The sequence below is a fragment of the Puma concolor genome, chromosome D1 (assembly GCF_028749965.1).
Source record: "Puma concolor isolate L17-30 chromosome D1, mPumCon1.1.hap2, whole genome shotgun sequence".
Classification (NCBI taxonomy): Eukaryota; Metazoa; Chordata; class Mammalia; order Carnivora; family Felidae; genus Puma; species Puma concolor.
In genome coordinates this window covers 29,078,783-29,098,701 of record NC_141676.1, presented here as the reverse complement: position 1 = coordinate 29,098,701, position 19,919 = coordinate 29,078,783, and the positions used below count along the sequence as shown (strand labels likewise).

General features: G+C 42.1%; 1 long non-coding RNA gene across 1 annotated transcript in view; it reads left to right on the top strand.

Moving 5' to 3' along the window:
- The window catches only part of LOC147576572 (uncharacterized), a 59,892-nt gene that overhangs the window by 28,069 nt on the left and 11,904 nt on the right, over positions 1-19,919 (top strand). The window contains exon 2 of the long non-coding RNA XR_015240931.1: positions 1,557-1,709. This is a non-coding gene — a long non-coding RNA (uncharacterized LOC147576572). The remainder of the gene's footprint in view (positions 1-1,556; positions 1,710-19,919) is intronic.

Sequence of the window (19,919 nt, the reverse complement as noted above, 5' to 3'; positions counted from 1 at the left end):
CACCATCACTAGCCATTAACGAAATGCATTTGACCATGATGAGATACTACTACACATCTATTAAGGTAGCTAAAGCAAAAAAAAAAAAAATAACGACAATGCCAATGCCAAATGCTGACAGGGAATCAGAGAAATTGGATCTCTCATACATGCCTGGTGGGAATGTAAAATGGTACATTGACTCTGGAGAATAGGTTGGCAGTTTCTTAAAAAAAACTAAACATAGGGGCGCCTGGCTGGCTGAGTCAGTGGAGCATGTGACTCTTGATCTCGGGGTCATGAGTTTGAGCCCCACATTGGGTGTAGAGATTACTTATATAAATAAAAACTTAAAAAACCTAAACATAGACTTTCCATATGACCCAGCAAATTATCCCTGGGCAGTTACTGGAGAGAAATGAAAAAAACCTGAACACAAATATTCATAGCAGCTTTATTGGCGATAGCCAAAATGCGCAAAATGCTAAAACATCCATCAATAAATAAACTATGGTCCGCCATACCATGGAATCAAACTCCACAACAACAAAAAAAGCCAACTATTGATATATGCAACAACCTGGAAGGACCTCGAGGGCATTATGCTGAGTGAAAAAAGCAAATCTCCAAAGGCCACATACTGTATGATTCCATTTATATCACATTTGTGAAATTATAGAGATGGAATTCTAGAGATGAGCAGGAGGTGGGAAGGAGGAAGCTTAGTGTGGCTATAAAGGGTAGTATGAGGGAGATCTTTGTAGTGGTGGAATGGTTCTGCATCTATATTGCAGTGGTGCTCACACAAATCAACACATGTAATAAAATCACACACACACACACACACACACACACACACACACACACACACACTGTACCAATGTCGATTTCCTGGCTTTCATATTGTACTATAGTTAAATAAGATGTAACTACAGAGGGAAATGGGTAAGGGTATCCAGGACCATTCTGTGCTATCTTTGCAACTTTCTGACTCTGGAATTGTTTCAAAATAAAAATTTTTCTTTAAAGAAATTCATGCTTAGTGTAGAAAATTTAGAAGGTGTAGGAAAAAATATGAAGAATACGGTTTTAAAATTCATACCCTTTTGATATATGTATTTGTTTTAGAATGTTAGAGTTTATTGCTTAATTTTTGATTTGAGATAAAAGTCACTTAACATAAAATGTCATTTTAACTTTTTTAAGTGTACGATTCAATGGTGGTTTTGGTTTATTCACCATATTGTGCAACCATCACCATTGCACAATTCCAAACATTTCCATGAGCCAAAAGGAAACTCCATATCCATCAGGCCCTTTTCCCTCCCCTGCAATAACTAATCTACTTTCCACATCCCGTATGATTTTACATTTAAAAAGTGTGCCTATACGTGGAATCATACAACATATGGTCCTTTGTGACTGGCTTCTTTCACTGAGCATAATATTTTCAAGGTTCATCCATGTAGTAGCCTGTATAAGTACTCCATTGCCTTTTGTGGTTGAATGATATTCCACTGTATGGATATATTTAATTTTTATTTTTGATAAAATTTTTCTTTGTTCCTTTACTTCAGGATCTGTTTTAGATAGTTTAGTGAACTCTCTCCAGCCTGGACTGCTGACCTGTGACCTCCCATTATTCAAACCAAGGCTGACACATGTGGGCATCTGGAGCTTTGTTCCCTCACTTCTCAGCCTCACCTCCTAAAATAAAGATGCTCCATCAGGTAAGTTGTTAACTGGGACTCACAAGGTCCCAGTTGCAGGGGAGGATGTCCTTGTGGCCCATCAGAGATGATAAGTCAAGTCAAATGAATGGTGTCAGGGCGGGAGGGATGGGAGACAGCCAGCCTGTCTATGAACAGCAGAGCAACTTTAGTAGCTCCTGGTCACAGGCTTGACCCACCTCTCTAGAACAAGGAGCACTAAATATTTTTCCCAAAGCAATATTTTGCTAGCCTGTTTTGGAAAAACAAACGTGTTGCCAGAGTGTCCCAGCTCTCCACATTGTGCTCCTGAGTCTAGAGCTGTCTGTCCTACAGTGTTGTGGTCACCTGCTCTCTATTAAGCATTCTTTCCTTCTGTCACTGGTGTCAGAACTGGGCTGAGTTGACTGTGCCCATAGTACACTGGTGTCTTAATGAATGTGAAGCCTATTTACTGAGCCCTTTCAATGCGTAGGCCCTGGACTGAGCCCCTTTTTAAAATTTTTTCAATGTTTATTATTTTTGAAAGACCGAGCGTCAGTGGGGGAGGGGCAGAGAGAGAGGGAGACACAAAATCCAAAACAGGCTCCAGGCTCTGAGCTGTCAGCACAGAGCCCAACATGGGGCTCGAACTCACAAACAATGAGATCATGACCTGAGCCAAAGTTGGATGCTTCACCAACTGAGCCACCCAGATGCCCCTGAACTGAGCTGTTTACATTTATCATCTTGGTTTAGTCTCACAGCAGTTCCATCAACCAGGAGCTGTTCTTATTCCTATGGTAAGATTCAGAGACAGGGGCTTAAAGAGTTGTAGGGTCCAGTCCAAGATCATCTCACCAGTGAGTGGCTTGGCTAGGATGCAACAGTGACCTATTAATCATCCAAGTGTGCTGAGAGCATAGATCCTGGAGCCAGTTCAAATCCTTGCTCCCTGTTCATTAGCTATTTGGATTTGCCTCCATTTCCCTATCTGTAAAATGGGACTAATAATAATACCTACCTCATAGTGTTGTAAAAATTAACTGCATGTATCTGTGTACAGTCTGAGAGCTATGTGCCATGTGAGTGATCACTGTTGTCATAGTCATTGTTAATATTACAGTGACTCTTAAAAATAGGAGAATGAGGCAGGAAACAAACAGATGACCCAAATAGACACCATTTCGTGTTGCTTCATGAGATTTCTCCTGGCCAAGTAACACAAGATGTGCTGCCTCCAGACTGCTGCTCCCAAACCCAGGGGCTTTCAGCAACCAGCAAAGTGAAGCCAGCCATTTGCAAAGCCAAATTCTTTAGGTCAGTGATGAGTCTATTAACAGGAAAGGGGACTAAGTGGGGATAACTCTTTCTCATGAGAGCCAGCAATGGATTTCCTTTGAAAAAGTATATTATGTGGCCACCCAGAACCTTGCCTTTTGTATACATTTGCTTGGGAGCATCCAGTGCTCATATTTTGTGTATCTCTATTATCACAACACACCATGGATTATCAGCGCTACAGGAAATACAGCCATTAGTGCCTTTAAATCTAACCAGATTAGAGAACCAATTCCAGAAACTCTACAACCAAAACAGAAAACTCATCTTTAAGATTTGGTTCTTCTAGAGGCACCTGGGTGGCTTAGTTGGTTAAGCATCTGACTCTTAATTTCAGCTCGGGTCATGATCTCACAGTTCGTGAGTTCGAGCCTCACATTGGGCTGTGTGCTGACAATGCAGAGGCTGCTTGGAATTCTCTCTCCCTCTCTCCTTCTCTCTGCCCCTCCCCGACTTGTGTGCTCTCTCTCCTCTCTCTCTCTCTCTCTCTCTCTCTCTCCCTCTCTTTCTCAAAATAAATAAGTAAATAATTTTTTAAAAGATTTTTAAATCTAGATAGAGCAGCTCTAGATATCTATAGGTTCAAAAGGATAACATGAGACATTACCTGCCTCACAGTGGGTTAGTTGCAAAGATTAAGAGCCCTGGTGTTGGTTGAGCCTTTCCTAACTCCTCTAAATTGGCGGTTATCAAGCAAATGATCATTTCAGTCAGGGCCCAAATTGGGTTCAATCTGAAATGCCGTCAACAGCCCTGTGAAGGACTTCTTTTTGAGAGGCCCTAACTTGGCTGAAGGAAGATAGGCCAGGCTTAGCTGAACCAGATGGGCCTCACTGAACTCAGGGAGCTACAAAGAAAGGACTTTTCGGGCAAGCTTCAGACTAGGGTCTTACATACAGTAAGAATGTCCTGCTGACATAGGGCCATGTGCCATCTTTATAGCACTGAGTCCCTCCCTGCACAAACTCCAGGCTCTCATGGCCTTCAGGAAGGACAGGGTTTACAGCTGATCTCGTTTAGGAAAGAGAGGCTCTTACCAGAATCCCTGAGTACAAGCAATGCCTGGTTTTTGTGGGAGGGGAGAGGCAAATATACACTTAGGACTGGTGTCCAAGAGAAGTGCTCTTAGAATTCTCAGGATCTTTTTTTTTTTTTTTTCATCTCTATTAAGAACGATATGTCTTTAAGATTTTGGAAACTTGTCTTTATGTGTTTCTTATCCGTATTCCCATTCCATGTACTAGTAGAAGATACTAATTGAACTCTTTTATCTTATGATGAAGAAGCTGAGGCCCAGTGTCAGACAGCCATACAGTAATGAAGGCCCAGAACCCAAGACTGCTGACCTCAGTCCAGTTTTCAACCCTCAGAGTCACACTGCTGAAAGATGATTCTAAAAAGTCCTTCTACGTAGTTTGTTCCTCCTCTCTGCCAAGGCTGGTGGGTGCCCTCCTGGCAGATAATTTTATCCACACACTGTTCAGAGTGCTCTGTAGCATGTTCCACCACAAACTAGAGCTTCTGCCCAGATGGGGAGGGAGTAACTCAAGGTCGGTATGAGAACCGAAGTGATTGAAAGCCTCAACAGAGCAATCCTGCTGATTCAGAATGACTAGAGAATGGTCTTTCTGATTATCTAATGTTTCCACTCATGTTTGTTCAATGAATGAATATATGGGATGTTGAAATATAAAACCAGCAATGCTACTGAATTTAATTCAATCTTTCTTCCCTTCGTGTGTCAAGGTCATCATGATGAGTATGGGTTTACTGTTCTGGAGAATTCAACCAATAGAGAACAGGGTTGCCCATTTTAGGTAATTTTAGGTAATTTGCTGACCCTGTTGTAGAAGGTGAGGGTGACCAAGCTTGTTCTTCTCTCTCTCTTTTAAAAAGTGAATCCTTGGGGGGTGCCTGGGTGGCTCAGTTGGTTAAGCCTCCGACTTCGACTCGGGTCATGATCTCACGGTTTGTGAGTTCGAGCCCCGCATCCAGCTCTGTGCTGACAGCTCAGAGCCTGGAGGCTGCTTCGGATTCTGTGTCTCCTCTTCTCACTGCCCCTCCCCCACTTGTGCTCTGTCTCCCTCTGTCTCTCAGTAATAAATAAACGTTAAAAAAAATTTTTTTTTAAAAAGTGAATCCTCAGACTAACTAACTTGGATGTAAATTAAAAATAAAACAGGGGCGCCTGGGTGGCGCAGTCGGTTGGGCGTCCGACTTCAGCCAGGTCACGATCTCGCCGTCCGTGAGTTCGAGCCCCGCGTCGGGCTCTGGGCTGATGGCTCAGAGCCTGGAGCCTGTTTCTGATTCTGTGTCTCCCTCTCTCTCTGCCCCTCACCCGTTCATGCTCTGTCTCTCTCTGTCCTAAAAATAAATAAACATTGAAAAAAAAAAAAGAGAAAAACCAGAGCTTCCCTCTCTCTTTCTAAAAAAAAAAAAAATAAAATAAAACAAACAAAAAAGACATAGAGGTCTTAAAAGAAAAATATGTAAATAAGTAAATAAAATACCCCCAAAGATTCAAAGAAAAAAGTGAATCCTTGGAGCACCAGGGTGGCTCAGGTGGTTAAGTGCCCAACTCTTGATTTCAACTCAGGTCATGCTCTCATGGTTCATGGGATTGAGCCTCAAGTTGGGCACTGTGCTGACAGTGAGAATCCTGCTTAGGATTCTCTCTCTCCCTTTCTCTCTGCCCCTCCCTTGATCACACTCTCGTGCTCTCTCTCTCTCTCTTAAAAAAGTGAATCCTCATATCAGTCCACTTATCTTCCACTTATCCTTTTCTTCATAATAACATCTTAAGGAATGTACACACACACACACACACACACACACACACACACGCCTAGTATCTGAGCCTTTAGTTGATTGGACCATAGTTAGCCAGTTGTTAGGACCATCACACAGAGGATTACGTCTTAAACTTTCCCCCTGAATTCTCTATTAACAAGACGGGAGACATGCCATGGGTCATGCGATTCTTTTTACTCCCTTTAGGAACATGAGCCTTGAAGCCAAGAGGCAGAAACCAGCCCACTGACACAACTGATGACTACACACAGAGCCACTTGGTGATGGCTTCAAGAAAATGATGTCAGTTTTTAAAAATAATTTTTTAAAATTCCAATGACCAGTTAGTTACAGCTTCAATTTTTACATGTTTTTTTGAGCAGGCAATGAATTAAGCACAAGGAAGAGTAAGCAAAGAAATATGTTCAGTAAATTAAATGATAGAGGCTTTTACTGACACCATTCTTTTAACTTACTGCTTTTCAACTTAAGCTAAATGTTTTAAACTTTTTAAAATAATTTTTACACAAATCGAGATTTTGTCTACGTTCAGGTAGATTCTCCTGGCTTATGTCCAAAAGACTTGGTCCTTTTGAAAGTAGGATTCTTTGCTTTTCTTCAAGTACTTATTAGCATCTTTTGCTTGTCAGGAATTATGGCAAGTATCGAGGCTGCAAAGGAGTAAGACACAGCCCCTGTCCTATGGGGACTGACATGGGAACTAAATGCTCAAATTAGGGGTGCCCGGGTGGCTCCATTGGTTAAGCGTCCGACTTTGGCTCAGGTCATGATCTTAAGGTTTGTGGGTTCGAGCCTCATGTTGGGCTCTGCTTTGACAGCAAGGAGACTGCTTAGGATTCTCTCTCTCTCTCTCTCTCTCTCTCTCCCCCTCCCTGCCCCTCCCCTGTTCACACACTTGTTCTCTCTCTCAAAATAAATAAACAAACTTAAAAAAAAACATGACAGGAGAAAGTAGCATCGTTCTCTACATGAACGTTGGGCTCTGTGCTGACAACCTGGAGCCTGCTTCACATTCTGTGTCTCCCTCTTTCTCGGCCCCTCCTCCACTCACACTCTGCCTCTCTCTCGCGCTCTCTCTCTCTCTCAAAAATAGATAAACATTAAAAAAAACTAAATGCTGAAACATTTTCTCACTGTCACATCATTTTCCTTCTTCGTCTTCAATCTACACTTTATAATCTTCCTTACATGTCCTACGGTTTCTCTACAGGGTTTACACATACTTTCTCTACTTGGTTCTCTTTGGGATGTACATGTCATTCAATTTGACCAACTTTGGTTAACCAATTTAACCAAAAATGCTGCTGTGCATTTTTTCTTTCTTTAACTTTTTTTTTCCTCCTGGAGTCTTCCTTTGGCCCTAGCTAGCAATCTGAAATATTGAGGAGCTAAACTGAGAAGGGTCTGCTTGTCATAGGTGTCCCACACAGGTCTCACTGGTAAGGGTTTTATTATATCTTTCTTTCCCAAGTTTGTTCTAGGCTACTTATCCCTAAATTGTCTTCTTTCATATTAATGAACCATCATTCTTATCCACAAAGCATTATTCATAATAGTTAAGAAAAAAAACCCCAGAAGTAACCTGTATCTTCATCTGTAGGGAGGTAGTTAAATAAACTATGGCATATCCATGCAATAGAGCCCACTTCATGCTTTAAAAAGAATGAGAGGTCCCTAAAACTGTGGAACACGTAAAAAGCAGAGGTTAAAATGGTGGTTGTTGGAGGCTGGGGCTTGGAGGAAAGGGGGAGATGTTGGTCAAAGTGTACATAGGTTTATGTGGGATGAGCGAGTTCTGGAGATCTAATGGGCAGCATGTTGACTATAGTTAATACTGTATTGCATCTTGAAATTGGTAAGAGTGGATGTCACCACGTGCAAAAAATGGTAACCATATGAGATGATTGATATGTTAATCAGCTTGATTGTGGTCATCATTTCACAATGTACACATAAACCAAAACAACATGTTGAACACCTCACGTATATGCGATTTTTATTTGTCAAGCATAGCTCAATAAAGCTGGGTGGAGGGGGAAATGAGAGGTCTGTATGACCAGGTATCTGTGATACATTGTAACATTTTTAAAAAGCAAGTTATAGAACAATATGGGTTGTATGACCCATTTAAAAATACATATGTGAAACTGTATAAAGTGTATCTGAATGCCCGCATATGTACACACACACACACACACACACACACACACACACACAGTATTTGAATGAGAAAATTCTAGGAGATAAACAGATGTAACAGTGGGGAGTCTAGCAAGCGAAGTAGGTGAGGAACAGATGAAGGAGGGATGCACTTTTTAATAATGCACTTTTGTATTCATTCTTTTAACAATGAATAGATATAGTTGTTATAAGTAAATAAATAAAAAGAAGAATATAGCATTTTCCTAGGTATTTCAAAAATATGTATTCTTCTAGGCTTGCACAGCTGGTTTAGTTTTCATTTACTTTGATCATACACTTACCTCCTCTCTTATAGCTGGAGGGCATTAAGGCTCCCAGACTGACAACTGTGTCCCCACCTTCCCCTCTGCTGCCTCTCCAGATTCCCCATCCCTCGGGATAATGCAGAATATGTTTCGTTCAGACTCATTGTCTGAACTGTACATTGTTCCTGGAAATCTTGGTCACGTGATAGATGGACTTGTCCTGGAAAATCTATCCTCCAGTCCCTGAAAGGAAGCCAGAGTGGTATTGTTCTCATCTCACAGATCAAGAAACTGAGGCACAGAAAGTTGATGGGGGCTACGGGCTACCTAGGCCACATGAGAAGTTAAAAGTAATGGGATGTTGTGGAAAAGGTGTTGGGTTCAAAGCCTGGAGTCCCAAGTTAAAGTTCTTGACATACTACATTTTATTTAAGCAAAATTTTGACTCCCTAAGCCCCAGTTTTCTTGTTGGTGAAATGATTATAATACCTGCCTCCCAGAGTAGTATTATTACATGAGAGTATTTAAATTTTTTTTTTGCATATGGTAAAGCACCGTATGTATCATAGAAGGACCAACCACAGGAAATTAGTTATGAGTAAGTCAGACCACTGTAGTTGCATATACAACTAGGCTTTTGTTTGTTTGATTTTCTTACACTCGAAACACAAATTTAAAAATGTCTTTCAAGAATCTTAGAAATCTTGTTCCTTTAAACTCAAGCTTTATTTTTTCCCCACCCCAAATATTTCTCCTCATGCCTTTTAAAAGAGGCACAAAAGTATCAGTTCCACAAGGAAGGCAACAATGCTCTGCTAGAATGCCATACCAAATTGGATAGAAGTCTAAAAGCAGATTAAAGTTGTTTCAAATGCTTCAAAGAGGAGGAAAAATCTAATCCCCCAAGCCTTCTTTAAATCCATATTCCTTAATATCAGAAAATTTCCCAAGTCTTTTAAAAGGCCCAAATATCATTTTACAGTTTGGAGTAGTAATGGAAAACACTTCCCCATTTTTAAGAACATTCTTCCTTCCCTAAAAAAGGGCTCAGTAAAGCTGGGTCCCCCTTGTGAAGGAACTGGGCCCAAGCGGATGACGAGTTGCCTGCCTTAGCAGGGAGTGGGGCAGCCATCCCCAGGGCCCTGAGCCTGGAGCTGAGGGCTAATTACTACCTGGAGAATTCCTTCAAGAAGCAGTGTCAGGCATTTCCCTGTTATTTCTGGGCGAGATCTGCGTGTCTGTCATTGTGTGGAAGAACGCCCAGTCCCTCCACTATGTAACACTGAAGGAAAGAAAGTTTCCAAATGAGAAGAAAAACAAGGCTTGTTAAGACAGAAGCAAGTAGGACCATTCTCACTGCTTTAGAAAACTTCTTAAGCTGTCTTCACCTGCCCAGAGAGGCCAACTCTTTTCCTGAAACACTTTTCCACCAGGAAAAGAATCATCTTCCCTTGCTGACCTATGGAAACAATTCTAAGAGCCCCAATTATAACAATGAATATTGATTGAGATTAACCAGGTATCAAACACTTTGCCAAAGGTTTTACATGCTGTATCTCATTCAATCCACTCAATACCCTTGAGACAGGTAACGATTATTAGCCCCATTCTAGAGATGACAAAGTTGAGGTCTAAAAGGCTAATGCAGCAGCCAAGTGACAAATAGCTACTTAAGTGATTGAGCAGGTGCACAAGCCTAGATCTTTCTGACTCTGAAGTCTATGCTAAAACAACAATGCACTGCCTAAATACAGCTCCCAGGCAAGTATGGAGAGGGCCCATATCGAACACTTCTATTCTACGTTCTAGCTGAAATTTTACTACAATTAACAATAGCAGCCTGTGTCCCTGGTAAGCGTGCTGAGTGATTTACACGCCTGGTCTCATTTAATGCTTTCCAGCAGGTTTAAGTGGAATAAATAGGCTACCCTGACGCTAGAAATACTTTCTGCCTCTTCTTCAGAATTTTCTTTTCTCCTTTTCTCCTGTCTTTTTCCCTCTCTCTCTCTTCATCTCTGAGATGTCGAGTGCATTCTGGTTGCATTTTGACCTTGCCTCCAGCCTGGCCTAAATTGCAAACCTTGTCATGAAGAAGATAGTGAAGGGAAACATCTTTTCAGGTATCTTCTACTTTAGTAGAAGAAGTTTGGGGGGGGGGGGCGTGGGGGTGGGGGTGGGGTTACAAGTGTCCCTCTCTGCTCTCCGTCTTCAGGACACCTCCCTGTGGACGGTGCCAGAACGGTGACCTCAGACCACAGCCTGAACGCTGATTACAAGCAATCCAGCTCCCGAGGTGATAGAGTGTCCTTTCTTAAAAAAGGAGATAAAAATAGCTAAGAAACAACACTTTCCTTAGTTCTCTGAAAGGTTGGCATCCTTCCAGGATAGACTTATGTACTTTTTGTACTTGGAGGAAAAAAAGAGATGGGATTTGATCCAAGAATGGTCCTACAAACGAGAGAAATATGGAGCGAGCAGCTGGAGCTGGGCAGCCAAGTGGTACCACCAGCTGCAGGCCCATTAATTAACATTCCCTGGTATGTAGCATCTCCAGTGACCTTGATCCTTGTTGAATTCACAGAGATAATTTTTACAGAGCCTCTACTTTTCTCGCTGCAGTGTATTTATCCAAGGAGTACCTTGCATATTTCCCCCCATATCTCCCAGCAGTAAATTTATTCTAATTGCAAAGAGATATAGCAAAAGCCTGATTGAACACTTGGCAGTTTATAGAGATTTATTTCTGAGGCTTAAGGGGGGTTTTTAGAGTGTGTGACTAGAGCAGGATTGAGGGGGGCTAGGGAAAGGAGCCCAAGAGAAAATGTAGATTTAATGGATCTATAAAATGACCCCTCTAGATAAATGCTTGTTCCAAAGATGCTTAAACAGCCTGACCCAAACCGGGGTCTGTGACAGCCAGTCTGACATGAGGTGTCTGAAGCATCGCATATTTCTCTATGGGTTTTCAGGTTTCCATATGAAATTTGTTATTCCCCAGGCAGAGGTGGGAGAGGGGTGAATCTGTTTTCCAGAGGGAAGAAGTATATTTAACTAAAAATTTCCAAGTACTAAAGACTATGAAAAGAGGCAAAAATAAACTTAGAGCACCTGCCCTTAAAATCGCTCTGCTTGTGTCTGTCTAAGCTGCATTCCGAATTTTAAACGTAGGATCCTAGAAGGCAAATCACGAGAGCCTAGCAGGGGTTCTGTACTAGAAAGGACAGCCTTCGGAAACTTCCAGCCCTTAATGAGACGGGCGGACACTCTATCCTCTAATGGGGCCTTATGCTCACAATAGACTTTGCATGCACACACTACTGAACTTTTCCACGAAACCCTTCTAGGCTTTTGATCCCACGGGTGGCATTCATCTTTTTTTTGCAGCTGCTTTGCAAGTTTTGCTGAGGATGAATTTTAGGACTTTCAACTGTTAGATTTGTTATATTATAAATCTACTCACTGTACTAAAATGGAGACATTTGTTCTGGAGGAAGAGGCAAGACAGGAAAGGGTACAAAGTAGACACTAGTGAGGAAGAAGGCTGGAAAGTCGGTGACTGGACACTTTAGCCAGAGTCTAAATGAGGAGTGGGTCAGAGGTTTGTGATGTCCCCTGCATGTTTGCTTTTTTTTCTTTTTTTCCTTCAGGAATTGGCATAAGGAGACCTTGGGAACATCTTTTTTAAGTTTCTGATTGTCAAGTTTAACACACAGGGGAAAAAAGCCATTTAACAAGTTGTTTTAAAGTTAATACCCAGAAGCACCTGGGTGGCTCAGTCAGTTAAGGGTCCAACTTTGACTCAGGTCATGATCTCATGGTTCATGGGTTCAAGCCCTGATTCGGGCTCTGTGCTGATAGCTCAGAGCCTAGAGCCTGCTTCGGATTCTGTGTCTCCCTCTCTATCTGCCCCTCCCCCGCTCTCTCTCTCTCTCTCTCTCTCTCTCTCTCTCAAAAATAAATAAACACTAAAAATTTAAAAAAATAAAGTTAACACCCAAGTCAAGATGTATATACTATTGCTAACTTTCCCCCATAACCCCTCTCATGCTCTTAGAGATAACCACTATTGTGGCACTCATGGGGACGACTTCTTTGCTTTTTTAAGCAAAACACCAAGTGTGCATCTATATAGAATATAGTTTACTTTTATATCTTGGAAATTTATATAAATGGAATTAATGTATTGTTCTTTTGTATCTGGCTTCTTTTGCTCCATTATGTTTGTAAGAGTACCTTGTGTTGTATGGAGCTCTAGTCCATATTCATCATGGCATGATCATTGTGACAGAATATTTTTTATTTACTGAACTGTTACATGTATTGCTGATGGCCAATGGGGTTATTTCCACTCTGGGGACATTGCTAACAAAGCTTCTGGGAGGGTTCATGTGCGTGTTTTCAGGCACACTTGAGAATTTGCTCGGCCTGCCTGGCTAATGTCAAAACAATCCAAGCTTGAATCGAGATTAGTCCTAGGTGTAATGGCAAAATGGACAGAATTTGTCATTTGTTCATTCATTCCATAAGCATGAACTAAAAACTTCTATTGATGGAATAGCAAATAGATGACACAGGCTATCTCTCCTCCCTTCTGTGCTCAGAGCAGATGTTACTAGTTCACCGGGGTGTTCTTTCCTATTGAGTCTGAAGTGGCTTCAGAATCATTTGCAACGTGGTCCTCAAGGCAGCCACTGTTAAGGATCAGAGATGGGGGTGTGATGTTTAATTTTTTGTCTCAACCCAGCTATGTGGCCAAACATTATTCCAGATGTTTCTGTGAAGGTTTTTTGTTTTGTTTTTTTTTTGTTTTTTTTTGGTTGAGATTATCTTTTTAGTTGAGATTTACTCAGTCAGTAGACTTTGTTTAGTCTTTTTATTCAGTAGACTTTGAGTGAAGTAGATTACCCTCCATAATGTAGGTGGGCCTCATCCAATCAGTTGAAGCCCTTATAGAAAGAAGACTGATTTCTCCTGAGGAAGAAGGAATTCTGCCAGAAGGCTGCCTTTGGATTCAAACTGCTCCTCTTCCCTGGGTCTCCCACCAATGGGTTACCCCTGCAGATTTTGGACTTGTTATTCTCTGCAATCAAGTGAGCCAATTCCTTAAAAACATAAAAATCTCTCTCCGTCTCCCTCTTTCTCTGTCTCTCCCTCCCTCCCTCCTGTTGGTTCTGTTTCTCTGAAGAACCCTGACTAATACAGGTGGCATGATATTGACATAGGATGGTCTGATGGGAAAGGAACAGAAAGCCTCTCAAACTAATTTAAGTAAAAGGGATTTATTGTTGATAGAATAGAAACCCTTAGAATTAAGCATCAGGGAATACTTTTAATATTTAGGATTATCCTCCTCAATATCAAATAATTATTGCACTATTTTTATCTGAGATATTTTCCAAAATAAAAATGTGAGTGTAGGGGCACCTGACTGGCTCAGTCAGTAAAACATGTAACTCTTGATCTCAGGGTCATGAGATCAAGCCCCACATTGGGTGCAGAGATTACTTAAATAAATAAAAATTTTTTTAAAAAAAACATGGTGAGTGTATATACAGTTTCTTCCCAGTCTCTGAGTGTCATCAGATGCTCTCAGCCAATGAGATCTAAAGTAAAGAAACCATTCTGACTTTTGTCAGCCAGTGAGCATTAATTAGTACTGTGGCTGCTTCCAGCCAATAAGCTGAACTCTTTACTACACTACCAGAGTTAGATGTGTCCTGTGATGTATACTGTTTTTTCTGCCCTGGTCTCCCTTTGTGCCATCACTTTTGTATTCTGGCAAACAAATTCGACCCAGGATGGCTGACTCAAAGGGTCTAGGTAATAATACGGGACCTACTGCAAAGGAATAAAAAGGAGAGTGTTGTGTTAGATGTTAGAATACAGGTTTTCCAGAGGCTGTAGACCCCCAAGTCATTGGATAAAGAAGCAGAGAGTTTAGCTCAGCAGATAAATAGGGATATAGATAGGAGTCCTTTGACTCATGACAGGTCAGCGAAGCTCAGAAGGATGGACCAACAAATACACGAATAGGAGCGGGGAGAAATTATGGAAGAGAGGATGATGGAAGACTGATGGCCAGCTGCAAAGCCTGTGTCATATCTCTATGGGGACTGTGCCACGTGGGCCTCTTCAGGCTGCTGCTAAATAGAAAGGGCCAGACCTCTGCTCTGTGTCTGTGACTGTGCTGTCTGTGCTCTCTGCTTCTCCTCCTTCTCTGCCAGCTTCCCTACCATTCTCCTCTCTGGGGATCAGCCCCCTCTGTAAGGCTCTTGGCTCCCACTGCTCCATCACTTACGCTTGGTTTGGCTTTGGGTGACTGTAGCAGGTGTTGTTGATGCACTGCCCAGGTTCTCTGGCCCATCCTGGCCCTGTTCACCTGCAGTAGTGGTAGACCATCTTTCATGGACTGGCAACTCCCCGCCTCAAGCATCCACATCTCTATGCTCCTCAAAGAGTTGTTTTCTTGTACCAGGAAGCTTGCTGGGCTGCAGGAATGTGCAACCCCAAACAGTAGACATCAGGAGTCACTGCAGAAATGCCCCAGCCTTCTGGTTCTCCAGTGGGGCAGTTCTGAGGTGTGTCCCTCACTGTTTCTCAGGGCATCTCAAGCAGGATTAAACCACAATTTCCCATGGTCACAACCTGCTTGTTAATACACCTTATATGGGCTTTTCTCCCTTCTCTGCCTCACTTTCCCCACCCTCATTTGTACTTCCTTGAATAACCTCCCAGATAAACTTCCTGCACCAAAGTTCTTGTGTCAAGGTTGAATTTTGGAGGTCAGAGTTTTATGAGACCTTCCAGTGCCAAACTTTCTGACTCCTAGCCCTAACTCTTATTTTGTTGTTGTTGTTGTTGTTGTTGTTGTTGTTTGTTTGTTTTTTAAAGCAAGCTTCATGCCCAGCATGGAGCCAAACACAGAACTTGATTAATTACCTTGAGGGCAAGACCTGAACTGCGATCAAGAGTTGGACACTTAGGGGTGTCTGGGGAGCTCAGTCAGTTGCGGGTCCAACTCTTGATTTTGGCTCAGGTCATGGTATCTCAGTTCTTGGAATCTAGCCCCTCGTCAGGCTCTGCACTGACAGTATGGAGCCTGCTGGAGATTCTCTCTCTCCCTCTCTCTCTGCCCCTCCCCCACTCTCTCCCTTTCTCAAAATAATAAATAAACTTAAAAGAAAAGTCAGATGCTTAGCTAACTGAGCCACCCAGGCACCCCTCTTATACTCTTTAGTTCAAAATTTTGTAAGCAAATCTGACTTGTCCAGATCAAGGATGACACATGTGTTCCTGGTTCGCTTAGGTACGGGGTAGGTGGGGAGGCAGTGAGCTTAGTGTTATTTAGGACATGAATGACATTTCTTGCACATCTGACTTATCCATGCCGCGTGTTGTGCTGGACAATGGGACACAGAGAACAAAACCCAATCTCTGTCCTTAAAGAGTTCTAGTTGGGAAGTAGACTTATAAATAATACTTATATCACCAAATGGTAAGTTCTATAACAGTGGGGGGGGGGAGAAGTAACAAGTATTATAGAAGTAAAATAATTACGGGTTGGGGCATTGAAGGATGGGTTGAAGGTCATCAGGAGAAAGGGTTTAGAGAGCATTTTCCAGGTAGAGGGCAAGGTATGGAGCAATGAGAACACAGACTGCTCCCTGGCTGCTAGACAGTATCTTACCTTAGCAACTTCTCTTTGTGTTTTGTTTTCTTCCTGAGAGGAATGATGAGGCTTCATGGGACAACCCCAGATGCTCTGAGTTTAAGCCTTCTTTTATTTTCCACATCAACGGGGAAGGTGTCCACATGTCTTGAAGTCAGGGAACATATCACTTTACAGTAGAGGGAGAAAAGTATTAGAGGATGGTGGAAAATGGAAAATTGGAGCACAGAGCCAGTGATAAGCAGTTAGTTTTATATGGTTCATGGTAACTGTTCCTGGAGTCATCAGGAGTAATATTTATAATCAGATAAGTTGATGCTTTCTTAAAATTTTTTATGTTTATTTATGTTTGATAGAGACAGAGTGTGAGTTGGGGAGGGGCAGAGAGAGAGGGAGACAGAATCTGAAGCAGGCTCCAGGCTCTGAGCTGTCAGCACGGAGCCTGACGCGAGGCTCAAACCCATAAACTGTGAAATTGTGACCTAAGCCGAAGTTGGACACTTAACCAACTGAGCCACCCAGGTGCCCCTATAATCAGATAAGTTGATGCTTTGGATGAGTGTCTATGGCTCTCCTGCTTCTGGAAAGCCAAATTACCTGTCTTCTGCAGACCTGTAAGAGGCTGTCTTCACATGGAAGAGACCTGACAGTGAGGATGACATTGAAAATATTTAACCACCATATTGTAGATGCTAAACCAGTCAGAAGACACAGTTCCATAGACATCGGGATGGTTGGACAAAGTGTGTGCAGGCTGAACCCCAGCCCTATCTTGGGGACCATCAAACCTGACACTTGTTTGGCAGAAGAGGTTAAAGGACTTACCCGAGACCATGTGGTGACAGGGCTAGGAGTGGGACCCAGGTCTCCTGCATTTACCCTCCAACCGTCTCCACTGCAGCCCCTGACCTCAAGGCCTAGGGGAGACAGGTGGAGGCCCTACTGGTTTATCCTAGACTTGACTCATACCCATGGCTGTCCATGGGCAGGATGTCTGATTCTCTAGAGATCCCAAGTGGAAAAAGCTTTTGTACCTCCACTCTGAGAATTACAGCTCTTACACTGTTTATGCTAGTGTTGAAAATTCTTTATCCACTGGTAAATGAACTTCTACCATTTATGTAATTGAAAGCATAATTTATTTGCAAATAAAATATGTTACGTAACATATGGCAAAGGATGCAGGGAAATAGCTTTTTTTTTTAATATTTATTTGTTTTTGAGAGAGAGAGAAAGAGCACAAGCAGGGGAGAGGCAGAAAGAGAAGGGGACAGACAGAGGATCCGAAGTGGGTTTTGTGCTGATAGCAGAGAACCCAATGCAGGGCTCAAACCCATGAACCACAAGATCATGACTTGAGCTGAAGTCAGACACGACTGACTGAGCCACCCAGGCACCCCTGGGAAATAGTATTTTTTAAAGTTGCCTATCAGACTTGTTATGATGAGCACCAGGTGCTGTATGTAAGCAGTGAATCATGGGAATCTACCCCCAAAACCAAGAGCACGCTGTATACACTGTATGATAGCCAACTTGACAATAAATTATATTAAAAATAAATAAATAATAAATAAACATTGCCTATCAGATGTGCAATATGTCACTATTATTTTCCTTAAATCCACCTAATTCTGACTCCAAGTCCCCCTCCTGCCAGACTTGTGAGAAAGGTAACTATCCACCTGCCACTTTCCAATCCACAGGCTTGTACAGAAGTCCACGGGTCTTATGTAACACCAGGGCTCGGCCTTATCATTATTATTCATTTGTTCAATAAATATTTATTGAACACATACCATGTGCCAAGCCTGACTTGGGGCTGACAAGTAGTGATGTACAAAAGAGATTAAATCTTTGCCCTCTCTGTTCCAGGCTGAGTAGTACTCTGTTCCTCACCTGGGGCCCAGGAGGCACTCATTGGCCATGCTGGGATTGGGCCTTGCTCATGTAGCCTCTCCCCACTGGATGCTGCCTATCTAGACACTGCCAGGAAGCAGGGAGAAGACACCCATCTTAGATGATTCTGCACTTTTTCCTGAAGGGGACCTCTTCTCCTAGACTCATCACTTCTCAAAGGCATCCTCCCTCAGCCCTCCCTCTCCAGACCACCCTTCATGGTGCTTCAAGGCACAAACATTTTTTTTTAAGATCATAAATGTTACATTTATTTCTTGTTGTAATACACATGTATCAGAATACTCAGAACAAAATTTACCATCTTAACCATTTTTTGTGTTCTATGGCTCTCCTGCTTAGTACCAAAGTGCATTTTACCTGAAGAGGCTGCATCCAATTTTGAGCTCGGCTCAAATTTTCCAGGCAAAGCATTGCAAAGCCTGGAAGTCAGTTTGAATGAAGGGAAAGGGAACCAATGTAATATTTCAGGCAACCAACCTGACATATAAACATCCCAACTGTCAAACCAAGCTACAGTGCTGACTTGTCCATGCTGAACTTTATACCACATTCTCACTGTGTACATTTGGCCAACAACGTGTGTGTGTGTGTGTGTGTGTGTGTGTGTGTGTGTGTGACTGTGTGTGCACATGCATGTGTCCCACAGCTGGGTCTCGAAAGACTCTTGAAAGACTCAGTGGTTTGGTCTAATACCAGATCACTTTCCATTCAGATTCCTGCTGCCCCTTCCTGATCTCCTGAGTAGGAGATCAACCTCCACAGCACTTCAAACTAATGCCCACTGTCAGCTGGGAAAGTCCATGATAAACCCATGCTGGGTAAAGTATTTTCTGATCAACTCCTAAGGATCATTCGGGGATATCGACGTTGTAACTGGGGACACTGAAAACTAAAAAGCTCCCAAGACACAGAAGAATGGATCCATAAGGATAGAATTTCATTCATTGTGACAGGACAAGATTTTTGGATGGAAGAATAGTTTTGTGCTTCACTCTCTTATAAGGATAATCTTGTGATTTTCACATGTTTATCCAGCATTAAAAAGGGAGGGGTGTTTTGCAGTGCTCTTCCTTGGCAATTTCATCTTCTGCAAATGGTATAAGCCATGGACTCTGATTTCCAATTTCTCCCTGAGTTCTGTTTTCATAAATCCAACTTCCATCAGGATATACTCATGGAATCTCAATCTCAATCTCAATATGTATACTACCAAACTCAACCAAACAACCAAACTACCAATACTCAATATGTATACTACCAAAACACCTCTTCCTGGTGTTTCTAGTTCTATTAATGGGGTTTTTCTCCCTGTCCTTTGTGTTTACAATCTTCAAATGATCTCTGGGTCTTTCCTTTCCCTTGCTTCCCATATCTAGGTAATTAGGATATTCTACAGATGTGATCTCCATAAGATCTCTCAATGTATTCCTTTCCATCTCTTCCTCCATCAACCTCCTCATCCTGGATCTCCTGCGCTTTTACCTGGACTATTGCAGTAATTTCGAAGTTGGTTTCTTCACATTGGTGTCTGGTCACTTCTATGATGGTCTAGATTAATCGTCCTAGTTATGTTTTCAATCATATTACTAGATGGTGAGGACTGCATTTTATTCCTTTTTATATCCCAGTGCCTTTACATAGTAGGTGCCCAATAAAGGCTGGATTGAATTTATGTTGTTTCCAGTGGCTTTCAATTCCCTCTGTTTAACAGAAGGGGTTATCATTTAACTAAGCTAACTGCTTTTCTTCAAATATTCACTATACTCTAATACCCACACTTTTGGTACTTTCTTTTCCATTTGGAATGTACATCTATTAAAATTCTGGTCATTCTTCTTTATCTTTTAAAAAAATTTTTTTAATGTGTATTTATTTTTGAGAGAGACAGAGACAGAACGCGAGTGGGTTAAGAGCAGAGAGAGAGGGAGACACAGAATCCGAAGCAAGGTCTAGGCTCTGAGCTGTCAGCACAGACCCCGATGTGGGGCTTGAACTCACAAGCTGTGAGATCATGACGTGAGCCGAAGTCGGACGCTCAACCGACTGAACCACCCAGGCACCCTTCAT